Here is an 8,281-nt window from a genome sequence, read left to right as displayed (position 1 = left end):
TATTCCTCTCTTGCTTTCAATTTTACCCTCGGTTATAAGTTGAAGAAACTGGTATTTTTCGTTTCGCATGATGTGACCCAGATATGCCGTTTTCCTTTTCTTGATAGTTTCGAAAAGTTTGCGTTCTTGGTTGATTGTCTTAAGGACATCTACATTTCGTCGGCGTCAGTGCCAAACCTCTTATGTGCATGTTGTGAGATTTTTCAGGAAATGAAAAAACTCTTGTATCTTTTTTATATTTATAAAAATATATATCATTTTGCCGAAATGTGCAAACAAACGAAATACTATACTCTTATTAAATTTAGAAGTAATATTATGAAGATTATATCAGTATTATGTGTTTTAATTATAAATAAAAAATAGTGGATTTCGCCAAAAATGTACATACGAGGTTTAGCTCTGACGACGACGATTCGTGACTTTCGCCGTCCATAATATCTTTAGGATACGGCGATGAAGCCACATTTCGAAGGCTTCCAATCTGTTTATACCCCTCGTTTTGAGTGTCCACCCTCTACGCCATATACACTAAACAACAAAATTAACGCACCACATTAAAAATGGGACATATTTATGTCTCGAATTTCCTAAACCTGTTGTCCAATTTTAGTGATTTTTTAGTATATTATAGCCTTATTCTTCAAGAATATCGATGTAGTAATATTGTTGCTGAATTGGTAAATGTCATTGTATACCGGATGTAACAATAATACTGTGTTTTTTCCTCAAAGTTCGGGACACCCTGTGGAATATTCTAGCATTTAAAAACTATTGAAATTAAAACTCAATTGTAGCCTTAGGCTTTCTTAATATTCCGTTTCTTCGCTCATTCACTAGGATAATAAAAAAGTTAAGATACTTTTACATCTAGCCATGTTCTTCATCAATACAGGGTGTTTCTAAATAAGTGCGACAAACTTTAAGGGGCAATTCTGCATGAAAAAATAATGACAGTTTGCTTTATGAACATATTTTTGTCTGTAAATGCTTCGTTTCCGATATACGGGATGCTGAATTTTTTCTTACACATTGACGATTTATTTATTGCTCTAAAACTGGTTGAGATATGCAAATGAAATTTGGAGGGTTTTAAGAGGTAGTTATTGCGCATTTTTTGACATACAATTAAGTATTTTATATTCACCATTGGCGTGCATACGGGTCGTATTACCGGGTCATATTACCTGTATGCACGCCAATGGTGAATATAAAATTTTTATTTGTATGTCAAAAAATGTGAAATAACTACCTCTTAAAACCTACCAAATTTAATTTGCATATCTCAACCGGTTTTATAGCAATAAATAAATCGTCAGTTTGTAAGAAAAAATTCAGCAGCATCCCGTATCTCGAAAACTAACCATTTGCGGACATATGTTTATAAAGCAAATTGTCATTATTTTTTCATGCAGAATTGCCCCTTAAAGTTTGTCGCACTTATTTAGAAACAGCCTGTATTGATGAAGAACATGGCTAGTTGTCAAAGTACCTAACGTGTGTATTAGTGACGTTTCCAACATAAGTGAATGAGTCAAAAAACAGGATGTTAAGAAAGCCTAAGGCTACAATTGAGTTTTAATTTCAATGTCTTTTAAAATCGGACAACAGGTTTAGGAAATTCGAGACATCAAAAATGTCCCATTTTTAAGTTGGTGCGTTAATTTTGCTGTTTAGTGTAGCAGCACCGATCATACGTAGCACATAGTAAACCTAGATTTGGCCCTGTACGACTTCTTTTTGTTTCAAAACTTGAGAAAGTCACTCGCCGGGCAGAAATTTAAGTCGAATGAGGAGTTCATCACCGCCACGGAAGCCTATACTTTGCAGACGGAAGAAGTTGTGGCATCCCTGGGGCAAGTGTATCGAGCTAAAAGGAGACTATGTTCAGAAATAAATCACCACTTTTCCAAAATTTTCGTTTTTCTTTTGGAGGCTAAGTACTTATCGGACCGCTCTATTACATATACATGGGTGAGAACATTTAAAACCACTCAATTTTGGATCCAAACAACTTGCGGACCTCCGATTTGTCTGAAACTTGGTGTACAGCTTCTGCGAAACGTAAAAATTAGCTCGGACTGAAGCATTTAAGTCCGAACAGTCTTCTTCTTTTTTTTTTTCTCAAAATATCATTTTTAGCGATTTTACAGTGATTTGGTATTTATTTGAACAAATTTGTATATTTTATCATAAAATATCGGTGGAAAAAATGTTAATAGAAGGGACTTAAAAACAAGTTATTTTGATTCAAAACAAGTTTTTGATCAAATTTTAGTGTAGAAAACGTTAAAATACCGTTTTTTACATTTTCCTCTGTTCCCAAAATACATGTTCTTTGATTTGACTGAAAATTTTCCCACGTATAGCCAAAACACAGGACTTTAAGTGGTTAAAAGGATTTTTACAGTTTTACAATACAAAAAAAGTTATATGCAATATCAGAGTCAAAAATATAGGCGTATACTGTAAGTACAATTAACTCAAAAAATGAGCCGCCGAAGATAAAAACAAAGAAAAAACTTGCTATGGAACTTTGAGGACCTCACCGTCTTGTTTATTAGTATTCTTACATTATTATAGTATAAGAGCTGTGAGACATTTTTGAGTAGGTATTTTAGGCAACCTGAAAATTTTTCAGGTGACTCTTCTGTGATAGCCTAATACAAAAATGCCGGTCTGGCTGGAGGGTAGCGGTTATTTTCCCCAAAAATCCCCACCAAATTTAAAAAAAGGGTAAAAATTATTATTACAAAAAATATCATTGACGTGACTTTAAAGTAAATTTAAATATTCAAATATAAAGAAAATAAACAGGCCAGGCGATTTGAGGGCGATTTTAACTCTGCAAGATACTTGCATGGGCGCCCCAGGATTATTTTCAGGGGATGAATCTGAACTTCAGAAGATTTCATCTGAATCTGTACATACTACTAACGAGTATAAAATATACAACTATACATGCAAAGCTATGTACATTCCTTCCGCACAGGGAGGTGCAATTGTTATTTTGACAGGGTATTTTTTAATTTTAAAAATAAATATTCTAAAAAAGACAGGTTTTTTTTTTGGTGAAATTTTCCAACTGCCATGTGATCGAACAAATTACGCGTGCATATAAATGAAAAGCGCTATAGGTAAACAGGAGTGTGAGAAAGAGCGTATACCGATAGCTGTTTGCGTCCTCTGTTGTACCTGGGCGAGTCCGTTCGCTCGAGAAAAATCACGTGACCTGGCGATCACATATTGTTGTGCCTCGAAACGTCAGAGTAATTATTATATATTATAGTTTTTTAAGTAACTTTTTCTTAATTAAAGGAAAATAATACGTACTATACAATAGATTTTGCAAATATGATAGAAAAAGACAGATTTATTATTATAAAGATGTAGGTAGAAAAGTATAAAAGTGTAAACTAAATTAATTCTGTGTCCGAATCTTGTACTTCTTCTTCAAACTCCTCATCTGAGCTTAAATATTCACTGTCTTCTTCTTCGTCAGACTCCCCTCGAGACTCAGATTCATCTTCTATATGATCTGTAAATAGTTGTAATATGTATTTAGAATTAAATAAAAATTAATTACTGAAAAATTAATTGAGTTGCTACGTATTCTCTCTCCTTTTATAGGGAGTCGAAGCCTGGACAATCACGGTCGCATCTGAAGATAGACTTGCCATTGTCGAGATGTGGTGTTATCGAATAATGTAAAAAATATCATGGACGCAACACGTAACAAACACGGAAACATTAAGGGGTGGGTATGATTTGAAATCAACATACCAAGCACATTTTTGTGATTTTTTTCGAAGCTATGGTAGAATTATTTTATTTTTGAATTAAATAAACATATTAAGTACAATTCAAAGAATATTTAAGAAAAAATTAAATCCAAAATATTGAAAAATAAGCCATGGGCGACAAATTTTGGCAGGCAGCTCAAAAATAATGAATTTTGCGGAGGACATCACTGGACTCATCACTGGATCATACGAAACAAAAAATTCAAAAATATTTAATTAGCTTATGAGTTTCACGAGGTAACAACGTCGAGTTTTTTTATTTTTAGCGATTTTTGAATTTTTGGGATACTCAGAAGTCAAAAATACTAAATTTTTGATAAAAATTTTGTGAAAACCAACAGATATAATATTGTTGAACAAAAAATAAGCAAAAAATGAAAAATATCTCGACGTTATTACCTCACGAAATGTCTAAAGAAAATCTATGCAAAATTTCAGGTAGATCGGTCGAGTAGTTTTTCAGTTACAATGTCCACCGCATTTGAAAAAGCAGTTTTGAGAAAAATGCGTTTTAACTTTTGACAACTGCATCTTCATCTTCTGATTTGTCTGCCAAATCGTAAATTTATGAACATTGGAATATGTTTTTTAAATTGCGGAGTAATCTACAAAAGAGAAGGCGAACAGTTGTTTAACGTTTCTCACTACGCTCAAGCGTGCTGGCGCGAAGCCGCGGCAACGCGAGTCGAAGATAGGGATATTCAACACCCTGTGTCTCTGATAATTTTACTCCGATTATTTTGAAAATTTCATAGAGTATTGTTGAAAGTATGCACTTTTATTTGAAGTAATAAAAAAATTAAATATTTCAAACCATCCCCCCCCTTAAGAAATATAAAAAAAGGCAAAACAAATACTCAACACTATGAAGGAAAGAAAAATTAGCTACTTTGGTCATATACTAAGAAATAAAAAACGTGATGTAATTTATAATATAAGAGAAAGTATTAAGTATTAGTTATATAAGTAATAATACGTAGCAACTCAATTAATTAATCACTAATTATTTTTTAATTAATTCTAAATACATATTTACAAATATTTACAGATCAGGTAGAAGAGGAATCTGAGTCTCGAGGGGAGTCTGACGAAGAAGAAGAGAATGAATATTTATTTTGGCTTATTTTTCTTTCCTTTATAGTGTTGAGTATTTCTTTTGCCTTTTTCATCTTTCTTAATGTTTCCGTGTTTGTTACGTGTTGTGTTCATGATATTTTTTACATTATTCAATAACAGCACATGTCAACAATGGCAAGTCTTTCTTCAGATGCGCCCGTGATTGTCCAGGCTTCGACTCCGTATAAAAGGACAGAGAATACGTAGTAATTCAATTAAATTATCGCTAATTAATTTTTAATTAATTCTAAATACATATTACAACTATTTACAGATCATGAAGAAGAGGAATCTGAGTCTCGAGGGGAGTCTGACGAAGAAGAAGACAGTGAATATTTAAGCTCAGATGAGGAGTTTGAAGATGAAGTACAAGATTCGGACACAGAATTAATTTAGTTTATACTTTTATACTTTTCTACCTATATATTGATAATAATAAATCTGTCTTTTTCTATCATATTTGCAAAATCTATTGCATAGTACGTATTATTTTCCTTTAATTAAGAAAAAGTTACTTAAAAAACTATAATATATAACAATTACTCTAACGTTTCGAGGCACAACAACATGGGATCGCCAGGTCACGTGATTTTTCTCGAGCGAACGAACTCGCTCAGGTACAACAGAGGACACAAACAGCTATCGGTATACGCTCTGTCTCACACTGCTGCTTACCTATAGCGCTTTTTATTTATATGTACGCGTAATTTGTTTGATCACATGGCAGCTGGAAAATTTCACCAAAAAAAAACCTGTCTTTTTTAGAATATTTATTTTTAATATTAAAAAATACCCTGTCAAAATAATCATTATACTTCCCTGTCCGGAAGGAATGTACATAGCTTTGCGTGTATATTTGTATATTTTATACTCGTTAATAGTATGTACAGATTCAGATGAAATCTTCTAAAGTTCAGATGCATCCCCCGAAAATAATCCTGGGGCGCCCATGCAAGTATCTTGCAGAGTTAAAATCGCCCTCAAATCGCCTGGCCTGTTTATTTTCTTTATATTTGAATATTTAAATTTACTTTAAAGTCACGTCAATGATATTTTTTGCAATAACAATTTTTACCCTTTTTTTTAACTTTTGGGGGGATTTTTGGGGAAAATAACCGCTACCCTCCAGCCAGACCGGCATTTTTGTATTAGGCTATTATAGAAGAGTCACCTGAAAAATTTTCAGGTTGCCTAAAATACCTACTCAAAAATGTCTCACAGCTCTTGGACCATTATACTTGTATTATTGTTATTAAATTTTTGTAGATCGTTTTTGAACACACCTATGATGTTGAAAAGAAGCTATAATTAGCTTACCTTAGCTTAGTACCATCTTTTTATTTTCAGTACTTAAATTACGTCTCAACAGCTACTGCTGAACTAATTTTTCTTCGTTATTGATATTTTATGGACTTACGGTCTTTAAATATTCATTCTTTTTGATAATAGTAGTCATGTTGTGACTGGTTGATTGACATAAAGTCCACGCCATTAAAAAAAATATCGACCTCACGACAAAAATTTTTAAAAGAGATTGTAATAATAATTGTAAATACGATTCATTTGGATCAATTTCAGTTCCTACCATTTTTGTAGAAAAGTTGAAAATGGCGGATATATTGAACAAAAACAACTGCTACAAAACCAATCAGGTCTAACGCTCGCGCCTTTACCGCATACGTACTGTTTCGGAAACGCGTATTTAAAATCTAAATTAAATATTAGCGCGCCATACATTGAAATTGTCGATTCGTTGTTCCATTTTTATTGGCCTGACGGGCGAGAAATTGTCCTCGTCTCGTCAACTCGCTAAAAAATGTATCGCCAGTACCCTGACTCAATTAGAGTTGTACACATATTATGTGTGGTTAAAAATTTGTAGACCATACGTAAAAATTGTATTTTGTTGTTTTGAATAAGTGTTTTTAATCATTTATTGTTTCTTAACTCCTTTATTTTATACAGGAGTAAATACAAAATTTCACCTAACTGTTCAGTTTGTAGTAGACTATATTGGAGTCTATTTATTGAATTTGTGATTTTATTACCGCCAAATTCAGCGAAGAACTAACAGATTTGTGGTGTTTGGGCTAAGTTTGAGCCGTGGCCGTTCGAGACCAGCAGAAGTTCCTTGACTTGAAACCAGCCACCGGAAGTGCAATAATGGGACTATGGTAGCTATACAGAACTTTTTGAGTAAACATTTTCAAATAAATTTACATTCATAGACATTTTGAATTTTGACTCCATATTCAGTACACGTTTAGATTGGTTCTTTTTTTTTTAATTTAATTATTGTTTTATTTTGTAACCTTCTTTTTTTATCTAGGATAATTAAACCTTTACTTTCTCAACTCGCTTTATTAATTTAATCTTAGTTAAAGGATTAGATATAACCTTTTACCACCTCTTTATGGGGTGTGATTTTTTAACCAAAGCGTTGGTAACTAACATACAGTCCACAGAGGTCATTGGGACCTTATTTAGTCAATAACAAATTGGGAATTTAGCCCCCAGTTTGTCCACGTACTACCAAATATTGATTTTGGTAAAAAAAAATATAGAAATCGAAATTGTATAAGATTTAATTCTATTTTTGTATTGGTACATGTGACTACCCCCCCGCCCCCCTTTGTTCTTGGGAAAATATTCATTTTTATTAAAATTATAATTATTCGTAACAAACAAACAATGGGAAGCCGGCAATGGGATAAGACAGGGGGATTCCTCGAGTCCTTTATTGTTCAACCTGATCATGGACGAAATAATAAAAAAAGTAAGAACTAAAAAAGGATACCAATTTAATGGGAGAAAAACAACTTAAAATAATCTGCTATGCGGACGATGCAATACTAATCTCTCAAAGTGAAGATGATTTACAACGTATGCTGCACCAATTCAACATAATCGCCAGAAAATTTAACATTTTAATTTCCTCAAAAAAGACAAAATGCATGGACACAATAAGATATATTTGAAATAAATTAGTAAATAATATCTAAATATTAGTTTATTGCATGTATTATAATTACTTTAAGGCCATATTAACATATCTAAATTAACACGCGTGCGGAAAATTAAAACGAGTGCGGAAAAGTAAAACGCGTGCGGAAAAGTAAAACGCGTGCGGAAACGTAACACGCGTGTGGAAAAGTAAAACTTTCTAAACTAAAATGCGTGCGCGAAAGTAGACATTTTTGCACGCTCGTAGAAAACGATATTTTAACGTTTTCTACACCAAATTTTTTTATTAAAAACTTGTTTTTGAATCAAAATAAATAAATGCTTTATGAGGTTTTTGAGTCCCTTCTATTAAAAAATTATTTTTTCCATTGATACTGTATAACATACAAATTCGTTTA

Source organism: Diabrotica virgifera, chromosome 7 (assembly GCF_917563875.1).
Source record: "Diabrotica virgifera virgifera chromosome 7, PGI_DIABVI_V3a".
Taxonomy (NCBI): Eukaryota; Metazoa; Arthropoda; class Insecta; order Coleoptera; family Chrysomelidae; genus Diabrotica; species Diabrotica virgifera.
This window is presented reverse-complemented; position numbering follows the sequence as displayed.